The sequence below is a fragment of the Battus philenor genome, unplaced genomic scaffold, assembly GCF_028537555.1.
Source record: "Battus philenor isolate CCGP_79_NKW_IND1 unplaced genomic scaffold, ilBatPhil1.0.hap1 SCAF_23, whole genome shotgun sequence".
NCBI lineage: Eukaryota > Metazoa > Arthropoda > Insecta > Lepidoptera > Papilionidae > Battus > Battus philenor.
In genome coordinates, this window is record NW_027181686.1 from 3,030,583 (window position 1) to 3,045,545 (window position 14,963).

Genomic DNA, 14,963 nt, shown 5'->3' on the forward strand with positions numbered 1-14,963 from the left:
AATTGGCTGGAAACAATGATGTCGGTATATTGTTCCACTCTTTGCTGTTCGCTCTTTAAAAATATTAGCAAAACGCTTAATGCGGGTGGAACAAATCTCAACCCTGTACGGAAGTCGTGAATCCGTGCGTCTTTTTATACGATGGAAGAAAAGCTTTTTGGCAGCTAATTTAACTTTGGACTCATTAAACGATCTTAAGTTGAGATTTGATGTTAGTGTAATATTTAACAGTATGAGATCTGTCATCGGTATTAATTCACTTTGTAAAGTCGAAGACAGTTATAAGAGCCTGCGTTTTGTGATTTTGTACACCCGAGTCGTACAATACCATCACTATCTTATTTCTATTTTTTGTCTTATTTTAATGTCTAAACGACCATTTTTTTTATTTATTTACATTTATTAGGTTCTACACATATTCTACATTTATGTCTAATTTTTGCAAAGTCAACTATTCTGTATTTATCCTATTTTTCTATAAACTTGCTTTCCAGTACCTAATGGATCTAATGGGAAGCCTTACACGACGTTACACTATCTTGATATTACCTTAACTTCATTTATAAATTTTAAAAACGAACTTTTTGTATTCTATGTTAATACTTTACAAATTAATTTATGTGTGTGTGTGTGTGTGTGTGTGTGTTTTTTTTAAATGCACACGCGGATCTCTATGCTGGCATTTGATACTTTTATCAGCAATCTTACTGATATAGCAGTAAGTTATTCAAAATTTAATCTTAATTATACAACCAGATTTGTTATATACGTAAAAGCTTAAAATGATTGAATGTATTGCTTTTACGCCATTTTTCAATTATAAAGTCATTGCTCTAAAATAAATTATATCAATTTATTTCTTTTGGAATGTGACCATCCAATAACTTCTGGCGGTACAGTCTTCAATATTAAATAGTAAAAAATAATTAATTTTAACATGTTGTATTGTATTATCATTGCATTATTTATTATTTCTGAACTTCTATACGTAATAGTATTTGAAATTGACATTAATACGCTCTACCTATTAAAACGCTAGAACGCCAAGATATTTTACGTTAAATGAGTTTTATTTATTATAGACGGCTCTTGTTATTCTGTTGAACAAGTTTTAATATTTCCTCCTACATTTGCGGAACACAAAAATGTATCGAATGTTGTTATAATAAAATGAATATTTTAAACAAACCGAACCGGATCAAAGGCAGGGCACTTTCCTTATATAGTAAGGGAGGAACCATAAAATCACGAATTTCAATTACGTCACAATATTTTTACTCGCAATAAATTACAGTGGTAACTTACTATGTTTAAATATTTGATGATTCAAGCGTGCGTTTAAATGCCTACTTGTATAAAGAAATTTGTATTTGAATTTTATAAAGATTTTCGTAATCATTTTTGCAAAAACTTGTTACTAATTTTCTAATATTATAATATTGGTATGTTATGTACTGTGCAAAAATAATACTTGAATTTTAATTTTTTAAAATAATATTTGATTGAAATTTTTTTAAAACTCAATATTTTATGGCCGCTTGTTAACCCCCGGGTCCCGACCGACGCCAAAACAGCGTTTTGACAAACGGCAGACATCGAAAACACCTTGTGGATGGACAGAGGACCATGTTAATATCACCAAAAGACGTGAGAGAACGCTTCTAACTGCTTCCAATGGAAATTTATGGGAAAAGCCTATGTCCAGTCGTTGATGTTCTTCGGCTGAAATATATATAATGATGATGGTGATGATTATTGTTACGTTCGAAGGAAAATCACGACATGATAACTGATAACAGGTAATTCAATTATAGACCTCCATAAAGTAAGGACGAAAGCCTTTAAGATTCTTCTACATCATCTTCTACATCAATCAAAAAACAAAACATCAATGTACTCAGCAGTTATCTTCTTAAAAAAGCACAAAATAAAATTAATATTATTATATATACTGCTCCTATAAAGATTCTATGGGCGAGAAACATTAGACATTCTAAGGCTAAAATGAGGAGTATGAATGGAGAGAGCGCATCGCCTAAAACTATTCTTTGGAAGTTACTTGCCGCAGAGCTTTTAATATATATATGCTCAAAGACTATAGCTACTATATCTACCACACAAATAATAACACGCGGGCCTCGCTTTGAACTAAGTCAACTCCCTTTAAACAACTATATTCAATGACATCCTGGCCTTTGCAATTGTCATACGGTATGCTATTTTATACCCTGTTAGACTGTCGAATCCTTTATTACACTACTAGCTGTGCCCGCGACAACGTCCTCGTGAAATTTAACATAAAAAGTATTAACATTATTTGTTTTTTTTTTCCTTTAAAAAAGTTCTTTGATAAAAGGAGCCAAAATTAATAATTATTATATCAGTTACCTGCAAATATACATCCCGTCAAAATCGGTCCAGCCATTTTAGATATTAGCCGAGCAGGAACAAATAGACAGACAAAAATATTTAAAAATGCTGGTATATGTACTGTATATATATTCATACGCATGAAGTAAATAATGGTTATTTGAATATTATATTACTATTTACTCCAATTATATTTGCATAAATTGATATATAAAGCAAGTGCATAAATAGCCATGTAATTTTGTGAACATAAGTCATATCATAAAGGGCCCCCGTCGAGCGCCATACATCACACACTAACCACATTCGTATTCACATTCGCGATCGCGTCCGCCTCGCCAACGTTCAGACAAGGATGGTTAGCAGAGGCCCGTATCTCCCCCGACCATAGAGTAGACCTCACTTCGCAAACCTACATAATACTCCATTCACTACACTATACACCTACACGGGCATCGATCATTCAGAGCAACTTTTTAACTCACGGATCCCTGTTTCCCTTACCTCAATTTCAATAAAGCTGCACAACATAAATAGGCTAACAGAATAACGTCAATCACTTCAAATACATTAATACAAGCAGTCCATTTTGAACAGCCCTACAGTTTACTTATCGGTAACTAACACTCTACCCCTAAAGCTCCCTACGGAACTTTGACACCGATCATTAGATCAGATATTTCAACAGATTTATAAATCGTCTTGCACTTTAGTAGCTTGGGTTGAAGATCTATGAATACCTTATACAAAGAAAATACACTGATTGTTGATGTCCGCTTTCCCATAAGATAGATATAAAAAAAAATTACAGGCATTACTGAAATCCATATATTAAATAAACAATGTTGTGTTCATATGATATTAAACCATGAAAATGTATCGATTATGGTATTTTTGCAAAGTAATATGTATTATTATATTTTATTCTCTCATTAAATTACAAAATAAATAGATATTATCAGCCCCTGTCGAAATTATATCATACGGATGACGTGGTTAAAAAGGCGTTTAAGCGTTAAAGTAAATATGTAAGCGCCTACATAAATTGAATAGCAATTACTTATATTTATTTATTTGCATCTTAAATTTACGAAGAATGACTATTAGTCATAAAACGAAATAAATAGGGTGTTCATGCACCGATTACATCCGATCTTCATTTTGACAGTGTAGAAGAACACAAATACGAACAAGAAAGAATCTGAAGTGGTCTCTCACTTTGAGCCTAGTCAATAATCTCACAGTCTTCTTACGAGTGATAAAGGCTATCTTCACGGCACATTAAGTGACTTTAAGACTCGCGATGTTCCTTCAAAAGCTAATCGGGAATAAAGAGATGGCAAGTTGAAGTGGTCGTAAGCAGCGTGGGAACTCCATCCACAATGTGGACATAAGACCTTGTTAAAGCTATCGATTGACACTTCTTACGACTAAATTAAAAATATTACACTCAATCGATTATGTGCAATTGACCATTGAAACTGTCAAAACTTTTAAGTAATTAAATTCAACGTAACTGTAACGCCTACAAAAAATACAGCAATCAAACAGTTTGTAATAATTTGCAGTTTTGCACAATAGATACAACAATAGCTTTAAGTGTGAAGATTTTATATAAATATATGTGTATGTTATCTAACGTGTGATAGGATAGATGTATGTGTGCTTGGCATAAAAATACACACACCTATCTTTGCACACTGTGATTGAACGCCTGCCGTAAAACGTTCCAGTCCAATTGCTATGTGAGTTTATGTTGTTATTGTTTATGTATATTGAGTTACAAGAAATATTGTTAATAAACAAAAATTGAAAAAAGGTGAAAATTTTATCGAAATCTTAATAATGAAAAATTATAAATAATTAAAGACAGCAAGAAGTCGATAATTTTGAATGACAACTAGGAACATAATCGTTATTCAAAACTCTTAAAAACACAAAAAGGCACTACAATATGAATTTTAAAAATTATCGTTTTCACTCTTACTTAAGCGTATTAAATTGTTTTAAGGTTTAAATACGGCGTATGTACGAGTATAGCGCTACCGAATCCACTGTACCTAAGGAGTACCGGCCGCTCCCTACCGGCAATCCGTTGACAATGATCGCAGCGGCGTATTATTTTTTTGTAGATTTCAATTGTATTGCTGGTGTTTCCATCTCCACTTCTTTTCCAAGCATTAACTTAGTGATAGTCATTTTAGGCAGGTAACAGCAACCGGCCAAGACTAGGTTTGACCCTCTGAAGTTGTGTATAATGAAAGAGTGATAGCCCAAGCGGAGGTCCCTTTTTGGGAGTCTTTCAGCTTTATTGCTCCACGAAGCACCTGTCTAAGTGAAATAAAAACTTAGCGACCTCCCAATCAAGTACTAATATGACATGTTTTCTTCCGTTATAACAAGTTTTGGAAAAATATTACTCGAAAGCATCCCCAACGCTTCGCAAAATCTGCTACGCCTAATGTTTTTTTGTCATCGACAACTTCTATTTCCGACTGCATTACTCTTTTCTAAAATACTTTGGTAATGACCACCAGAATAATGCAGTTAACAACGCAATGCATCCAAGGAGGCCTCGAAGCATAAGGCAAACTCATTTCTCTGCTGACCACGAGACGTAGATGCACATCAAAGCTGCAGCGTTGAGGATCAAGATATCACAAATAATAACCAACCTCCGGTAAAGCGTTTCCATTAGGAAAAACAAATCTTTTGTGACAGTAAACTTAGCTCCTTTCTTTCAGAACATTACAAGACTAATAAAAAAATATTTTTATTATTATTAGCATAGTTCTAGCCACAGTACGTCCACTATTATATTGAATAGGCCTCCTGCGTAGATTTTAATAACATTTTTTTAATAGCCGGCTAAATAGTACGTTCTTTTTAAATCTTTTACTAAAAAAGTTACAACTCTTCCTTTTACAAAATAATTTACGGTAACAATTTTATATTTCAATTCTCATTCCTTATCACGGAATGCTATGGTCAAAAATTACAGACACAAATATATTATGGAATAAAAAAATTAAATTCAACCAACGAACACACAAAGTATGAGTTTGAATTAATTAAAATGTTATTATTAAAAATTAAAAAAACAATCACTAATGAAAAGATTGTTCACGATTTTACTTATTACCTATATATATATATATATATATATATATATATATATATATATATATATATATATATATGTATATATATATATATATATATATATATATACGTAGTAATATATATTCCGTCACCATCATTGTTTCAACCTTAGGACGTCCCACAGCTGGACAAAGAGGTCTCCACTATAAATTACAATAGGATCAGACGGAAAAGGTATACCCATCTAGCGACTACCGACAACCTTAACAAGGTCGTCTTTTTCACTTTGTTGGTGTACGACATGCGCTGCGCATTCCGATCGCGATGTTCACTCTGGAATCTAAAGCCCCAGTCATCTTTCTTGTTCTGCGCGATATGTGGCCTGCCCACTGCTATGTGGCACTTTCGTTCGTCTACCTCCTCATTCCTGTTTCGGTCTCGTAGAAAGATCTTAAGTACAGCCATGCTCTCCCCACCTTCTGAGTGGACGTCCCACGCTGGACTTGTAGATTCGAGGTCTCCACTTCAGATCTTTAGGGTCACAATGATTATTTCGGCGTTTGAGCCCATAGACTCCCACTGCAAGGCTAAGGCCTCCCCCTAAGATATTCATAGGGGGGTTACACCATAATCGCCACACTTGGCAGGCAGCCCCACCTGGAATTTTGTTTATGAACTGTGACAATCCTGTATAATTAAGGCACAAAGTATAAATTAAATAAGATTATTACCAGAGAATCGAACCCGCGAACCTACGATCTCAAGTCTCCGTTCTTACCACTCGGCTAACACTGTGCATAATTTAATGATTATTTACGTCATTATAATAAGATAAACATTTTAGATTGCCATATAAAATGTCTTTTTTTAAACAAAAATATATTTTATGACTCTATCATCATTCCTATAAAAACCTTTCAGGTTGTAAGCCTATGGTTTATTTGGATACAGATCCGGCGTTTTATTTCGGTTTTAGCAGTCACCGTAATTAGTTGATTGTACTATCGTTTAGTATTATAAAAAAAGGTAATACTATTAATTTGTGCACGCATAAGAAGATTAATTTATTGTTAATTATTACATGTTATTATATAAAAACTAATTTATTGGAATTTTAATACGAATGCGAAATAATATTTAAATAAATTAACGCGGAAGATTATGTATCTAACGGTATCATAAAACCTCACGTTCGCGATATATAAATGATTCACATTTTGTTATTACAAGACGATTCCGTTAATGCTTGTTCTTTATAGCTATGACGCATGATTAAAAGAAGCTGAGTTATCTAAAATGGGAACTATTCAAATTGAAAAAATAAAAATACTAACTGGCAACCCCGCACTCATTTAGAACACTTTATAATGGAAAAATTATTAAAATAGCGTCACATATCCTCTTCAGTATATATTTTAATTTTCTTTCAATTTCAATTTCAAATCCTAGCTGTGTAACTTTCAATGTCATCTGCCTTATAAAAATAAAAAATTGCAATCTAGTAATTAATTACAAAACAACGTTTGTCACATGTCATATGCCATTAAATTCTTCCCAGAAATTTAAAAAGTTATTATATTTATAAATGTCATATCAACGACCTTCAACGTAATGTCCTGAACAAAGAAGGCAATATTTTACTAAAAATTTGACGTTAATTACATTTTATTGAACAAAATTATGACTACTTGAAAATTGCACATTAAAATTGATAAATTGATCATAAAATTTAATAATGATGCATCTTTTAATTGCAAAACGTCCTTAACTTTTTTAAAGGTCGTTCAATGCTGCCAAAATGGCGTGTGCATATTCCGTAGGTTCGAGGTATCAGAGCGCAGAGGACGCCTAACTTAAGACTTCTTTCAAGGTAGCTCTATCGCTCCCGCTGTATATACTGATATGCTACTATTCCACCGGATTAAAAAACCGATCTCGTAGATAGCTTCGGCGTACACTCTGTGGAGTGACTACACCCAAGGGGACCTCGACTGGCGCTGCTACTCATCGATAATACACTTTCAGCATTCCGACATGGCAGCAGTTGCACAGTGGTAGTCAAGCAATGGTAGCCCAGTGGTAGAACATTGAGACTACAGTCCAATATAATTCATACTTTTTGCATCGAATATGTAGGATTGCCACAGCTCACAAACAAGTTTTCAGAGGATGGCAGCAGCGTTCGATCGCTACTGTCTCCCTAGGGTGGCGATTATGGTTTATCCCCCTATAGATATTCTTAGCAAGGCATATGCCTTCCGGTGGCGACGACGACAACGACTACCATTCCGCTACGAGTGTGCCCGAGAGAGCTTTAGCTATTCGTACGAAGTTGAAGCACGATACTTCTGAGATATCTTTCTTGTCTTGTATAGTATGCTTAGTTCCCTTTATTTATGATTCAACGCGTCAGACAATTATACTTTATTTCGTTTTCATTAAACTCGAGAGTTCACATAAGTATTACTACCGAATAAGTATCTAAAGAAATCGCATTTTTTCATTTAAAAGCGTGACCTAGGTTGGAATATTTCTGTACAAATGAAAAGTATCATTTTATTTGGACATTTGTGTAGTGCGGTATTTTTAAAAATGGTCCTTCTTTTTATAAGCCTAAAACAACCAGGTCAATATTTTTATTTTATTTTTTTATTAAGCCAAAATCATCGCTTGTATACCTTGACACCGGCATTGAGATTGCCATCTAAATAAAATTTTTGCGATGTTGAACATTTTTACGATGATAAACATTACATACGATAAGATTTTTAAATCACATAATTTTTTTCTTCAATATATTTTTTATTTAACTATGTTTTTATTATTTAATATACTATGAATACTGTATATAATATCGAGAAATATCAATTTGCAATTTACGTTCATATCACGTCACTTACTATCTTGGAGAAAAATTTCGTAAACAAAATATGACAGTATATAGTCAATATATATATATATGACAATTTATCTATAATCATAAAAGACTGTTGAATATGAGAAAAATAGCGATGTTTATAATATTAGCACTAGAAAAATACGCTTAAACCTTTCTCTAGGATTCATAAAATTAGTCACTCTTCTCTGGGCAAATATGTACGGCATTAAAATAAAATATATTGTGTCTAAATCAGTATTTTTCAACCATTTTTGTGCCATGCTCCACCTTAGCTATAATATTTATTATTATTACATTAACATAAGTAAAGTATTTTTATTAAAGCGAAAGGGTTCAACTCGTGTTGAGCCCACTTTCGAATTGCCTCTTAACAATCAAACTGCCCTCCTGTTGGGCGCAGGCCCCTCGTTGGGAAACACGTGTTTTAAATTATCATTTTATAAATTTAAGGAATTATAAAAAACAATGACAATAAATCCTAAAGTTAATACAATTGTAGTGACCACAAAAAAAGCGTGTGAGTTACAAACTAAGTTCTTCTAAAATCGAACTGTCGTAGCTTTAAATTGAAAGATAATTTTATAGAGGAACTCAACGTGATTCAACATAGTTCTACCAAATTAGACTTTTGTAGCATTCTAGTGACACACATAAGTTGACAATGTAAATGATTGTGTGTGTATAATAATATACATGAGTTAAAAGGGGGTTCCCCTTTACACATGGTTGTTCTATTAATACAGAAATACGCCTGCCTACTTATCTTTAACGATAATAAATTTATTGATATATATTGTAGTAAATTTGATTAAATATTCTTATAAAATGTACATGTTGATAGTAGCAATACCTTTAAAGTAAATGGATGTATGGATAATTTGTGAACAAAAAGCTTTAAAACATTTACAGCTCATTCCAAATTCACCTTGCGAAAATAATTGCTATGAAATATTTCACATTATTTTATAATTCTATTGGAATTCGACAGGTCGATAGTTTTTAGCAATTCAAAGTCTGTAGAGACAGATGGTAAACAGTAATTAATTACAAAATTAAGTGTTCCAAATTTAAAAAATAACAAATGAATGAGCATCCACCACCATCCTATACATCCACCCTTTAAAGCTTGTACGTCTATCTTCAAGTACATCTTTATCAGTCAAATTTTCTTGAATATTTCACATAAAATAAAGACAGATAGATAGATGTAAAACTGTACCTTTTTTATAATTTTTGCTTTCTGCCGGTCAGCATTTACAGCTTCATAGAGTGCTAAATAGGCGAGCAATAAAAGCACTTGAATAAAACCTGTTTGCAGTAGCGGAACTTTTTAGGGAGCCTGATGTAGCATGTACACCATTAAGATCGTACAGTACAGACGACCTCGCTAAGGTTGTTGGAAGACTATTCACGAAGCCAAGTCCAATCGGTTTTATTAGTTTAGTCAAAATAAATACTTAAATCTGTGATAAATGAAAAGAAAATAATAAAGTAAAAATTAAGTAAGAATAAAGCAAATAAATGAATAAAAATAAAGCGAATCAGAACTAAATGTAAACATGTATTCTGGTGAGAATTTGTGAAGAATAAAACAATTAAATCAATGATTTGAATAAATGATATTGAGAAGGAAAAATGATAAGAACGCAAATAATAAAATCTGTGACTAGAAATTATTTTATAAAAAATAGTCTCTGCATACCCAAGACCCTGTCCTTCCACTGGGAAGTAAAAGAGGCCATCAAAAACGGGAGCCAATAATTTAAAAAAACTGGTTTTATTTTAAATCTCCAGGGGACGTCTACGACCGAAATTATGGTGATGATGCTGAAATAAAATCTTTTACCCTCAAATTATGGTGATGACGCTTAAATAAAATCTTTTACCCTCAAATTATTGTGATGATGCTTAAATAAAATCTTTTACCCTCAAATTATGAGTACACAGATTGTGCAGGTATGTGCTGTATGAAGAATCTCAGCATTAAGTACCATACCGTTATCACAAATCATCTGACTTAAGTGTATACGCTAACTTATTAATTTGACCATACATAATATTTTTAATACTATATACGAAAACTAAATATTATAAATATTTACAGTTACAATGCACTGAAAACTTTATTTAAAAACATTAATATCTATTTAACGATTAAAATTTTTAATCGGCTATATCGCGGTTATATGTTAATTTCATGTTACCGAGCTGCATACATTGATTCTGCATAGATTAAACCAACACCATCTCAGTTCTTGTAACCAGGTATGCTGCAAACGACTCCCAATGATCGTGAATATTAAATAAAAATAAACTGTAATATCAGCTTCATCGACATCATTTCTACCGTAGGATGGCTACTATCGGGTATAGAACTCACCAATAGATTTTTAACGAACCGTCTATATCCCAATTCAGTAGGAATCATCATTTTAACAGCAGAATAACTGCTGAATAAAGGCCTTATTTAATACAATAGGATCCTTTGGAAGCGACGTACATCCAGCGCGTTCCGATGACTTTGTCAAACTAAAGCACCCGCTTTATACATAATCATTTCAGCTATAAGACGTCCACTAGTGATCATAGACCTAGGCGTCCCTTCGTAGATTTCAATTAAAATCCGTTGCATGCAACCTGCATCCAATATCTTGCAACGCCCTAAACAAGGTCGTCTATTCACCTTTTAGGTGGACTACCTTCACCTCGATTGCCTGCCCGCTGCCTCCGCTATAGAACCTTAAGGCCCCAGGGGCACCTCCCCCATAGATTTTTAATAGATCGATTCAAAGGGTTCCTTGTGACTTTCTCGTCTGTTCATCGTATCTCTCTACTCTAGAACCTCAAGGTATAGAGAGATTTTGGACCGAAAAGAGATTTCGGAGTACCGCGAACGCTGCTTAGAATATCTGGTGTCTATAATTATATAATACTCGTAAGTGCAATATATTCCAAATGAGTTTTATTTCATAATTAATTTTCACGTTAATCAAAGTTACCAAGATAACATTTATTAAACACATCTGTGTTTTTCGTAGAACATCAAAAGGCGGATGACAAATATGGCAGATAGAATATAGAAAAACAATGAATTTAATTGTTATAAATCTATCCATCAGATAAATCATTTAGTCTGAAAAATATTGTTAAAATTTTATATGTTATTTTGATTACGTAATAGAAGTAATATAATGTACGAGTATATATACATGTATAATTTCATCTAAGCCTTGCAATTAACATTATTTTTTAATTAATTAATATTTATAATTTTATTAAAGCTTGTTTTAACTTTCTTCGGTTATTAACTTCTCCTTAAGTGGTCAATGCCCGCAAAATACTATACAGTAACAAAGGAAACAAGTTTGGATAGCGTCGTATGAAAGGGCAATGTACTTTTAAACTTTATAAACATTACAATTATCTTCCCCTTTATCTTATATGTATGTATTGGCGTCTTGTGTAGATAAAAAGAGGAAAAAGAAAAAAACACAGATTATATTAAATTAAAAATTTTCTAACGACTTAAAATTTCTTAATTATTAATAAAAATAACCTTTTATAATGCTGAATTCTAAATTATTTTTTTCTTTTTTAGTTACCTTTAAATTCGTACCTTTAACCTCTAACGCCCATTGACGTGAGTACTTTTTATATAGGTATAATATTTTTTTGAATTTAATTACAATTTCTATAACTTAATTGTCTTTAGAACTTGATTTAATTTCTGAGCGACCGATTCCTAAATCTTTTTTACATGAGGTAATACAGTTATAAATAAATCTACTTATTTGCTATGTCAACTTTCTAATGTATTTTATTTATTATATTGTGTCCTTGCTTTCCATTACTAGAATTGAAAGCCTTATAGCATTATACTATCCTAGTTCTCAGTTCTATTTTATATATTTCAAAGACGCAATCTACTTATGCTGTTATTTTTTTTCTATTTTGTAAGATGACTTTTGGAACACCATTAGAACTATTTCTTAAATTGACTATTCCTTATAATTTTTCTGTTTTGTAATCCTGCTTTTATTGCTTTTGTACGGGCCAGTCGCAACCGACGAGTGTTTTGTTGATCGTTTGATCACCTCTTTTGCCGGGTGCACAGAGCTGCCATTTCTGGCTACAGCTTCTAGAACTATCTTTTCAATGAGGGTGAGAAGAAGCGTCCTAAGCGCCTCGGCCGATAGATTCTTTCGGTAACGGCCGAGGTCTAATTGCCGCCCGTACTTCGGACAGTGCAATGCCCCATCCTCTACCTGCGGATCACATTTTTTGTACATTTCTTTTTTGTTTTTTTTTTTTATACAGAGTTTTTCTGTGCCGTAAAGTGTAAAAAAATGTTACACGAAAAAGGCACTAATTATACAAACTGCGAATAATCTTCCACGGTCATGGTTCTTCCACGGCTTCTTTTTACCAACAAGCACTTACTTTGAAAAGAGCATCGTCGCACTTGCTAACCCTCCACTTACCTATAACAATAAATGCTTATTAAGTTCGATTCAGGACTTATTGAACTCTAAACAACTTATGTCTTATATAACCAATTCAAAATGACTGACTAATGTAAAAGCACACGTGAATTAAAATAAAAAACGTCTGAAAAAGTAAAAATAAAATGCTAATTAGAATACCAAATCACAGACAAAAGCATTATAAGTGAATAAAAATTAAAAATGACTGATAAATGAAAAACAATATATGCTATTAAAAATTAAAACGACGTGTAAATCAAAACACAAAATGACTTTCAAATGTAAAACAACAAACAACAAAACAATATGCACCAAAGAAAATTATCAGATGAAAAACATAAGACAACAAACAATAAAAACATAACATGAAAATTTAGTTTAAAAATTGAACCACGCAAATATTTTAAATTTAAGTTAAACTTTACACTTTTAAATAATAAAACTCAATGTTTGATACCTGGCAGTGATAAAAGCAAGGTTAAAATTAAGTTTAAAACATACACATGACCATATTCTTTTCGTTCGAATTAGATTAAGTTACTTCTGCGTAAATGTTAAAAAGAAAACAAATTTTTCCAAGAAAACCGTGCAAATTACTGCAGCTCATGGTCAACCCGTTAATGTACATATATGTTTAATAATTGATCTCTGATACAACTAATTGCGTAAACCTTACATGTACTATATTAATGTCTTGATTAAAATGACGAATTTAGTTCTAATAAATTCTAATAAATTAATTTTTAATAAAGGAAAAGCTTTTATATATATTATATTATTTATATCTATTATATTATTTATATTATTAAAAAAAAACATCGAAATTTTGAAATTTTAAATAGAAATTTTTAAAAATATTTAACGGATTATACGTATTTTTTGAACAGTGGTAAAGAACAGACTCGTATTAATAGGTCGCGAGTTCTATTCCCGAAATACAATTAAACGATTACCACTTCTCACAAACAAGTTTCCAGAGGATTGTCAGAAGTGTGCTCTGCGCACCGTTATAGCACACTGCGATCGCCCTCCCGCCTGCCGAGCGTGGCGATTATGGTATATCCCCTCATAGATATTTTTGGGGAACACCTGTACTTTGCTGTGGACGTCATTTGGCTGAAACGACTACGTTATCTTTAATGTTTTAGAGGAACTGAACGTAGAAATTGATTATCTTACTCTAAGAAAATAAAATTTAAAATTTAATACTATTTATTATAAATGTACATAAAAAGGCATGGTGAATAAGACATAAAGAAAGTACAACTGGCGTTTATTACTTACCAGACAATTTCTTGCAGACATCCAAAATATGAAGTCTGAAGAATGACAAGAATTGGATTGAAAAGTATGATATACGTAATAGATAAATATATAATAAACATATTCAATACTTAACATGACTTACATGAATAAATAGATAAAAAAATCGTCATCTGTTTCAAGAAAATAGCCTATATAGCCATATTTTACAAGAAATACTAATCAATAATTAAAAGATTAATAATTATTATTATTTAATATAATAAATGGAATGCAATTTGGTAATAAATTTTTGGTTGAATATAAATCTTTGATCTTTTTAAATAAAACATTCCGAAAATTGAATCAAGATTATATATATATTACTAAAATACGATAATCTATTTTTTGAATTAAATTTAAATTTAAGTATTTAAATGATATAACATGATTTTCAGTATTTTTAAGAACATTGAACTATATGTTTTATTTTATATTCATCTAATAAAAATTGCATTATATCTATTGACAAGCCAGATGTCTATGGTACAGTGCTACCCAGCCCAAAATGGCTGCCATGAATTTTAAATACAAAGCCATATGGATTAACATGGTGGCCTGTACAATTATGAATATAAAACGACCTTCAATCCGAAAGTCACTAATGCTTATCTATTTGTTAATAAGGCTTAATGTCATTTTACAAAGATCATCAATAAAATCAAGTGATGGATTAAGCCGCGATAACAATGAATGTAGCAAAAATGTTCTTTGTCACTATAGTAAACTTTTTTGACATGTACAAATGCTGTAAGTCTTCATCCATTTACAGTTCAGATGGGTTTTATGTAACAGAGAGCTAAATG

At 31.9% G+C, this 14,963-nt stretch overlaps 1 protein-coding gene across 1 annotated transcript in view; it reads right to left on the minus strand.

Annotated features, from left to right (window-relative positions):
• Positions 1-14,963, minus strand: part of Flo2 (flotillin-2) — a 394,067-nt gene that overhangs the window by 345,823 nt on the left and 33,281 nt on the right. The window lies entirely within an intron of this gene.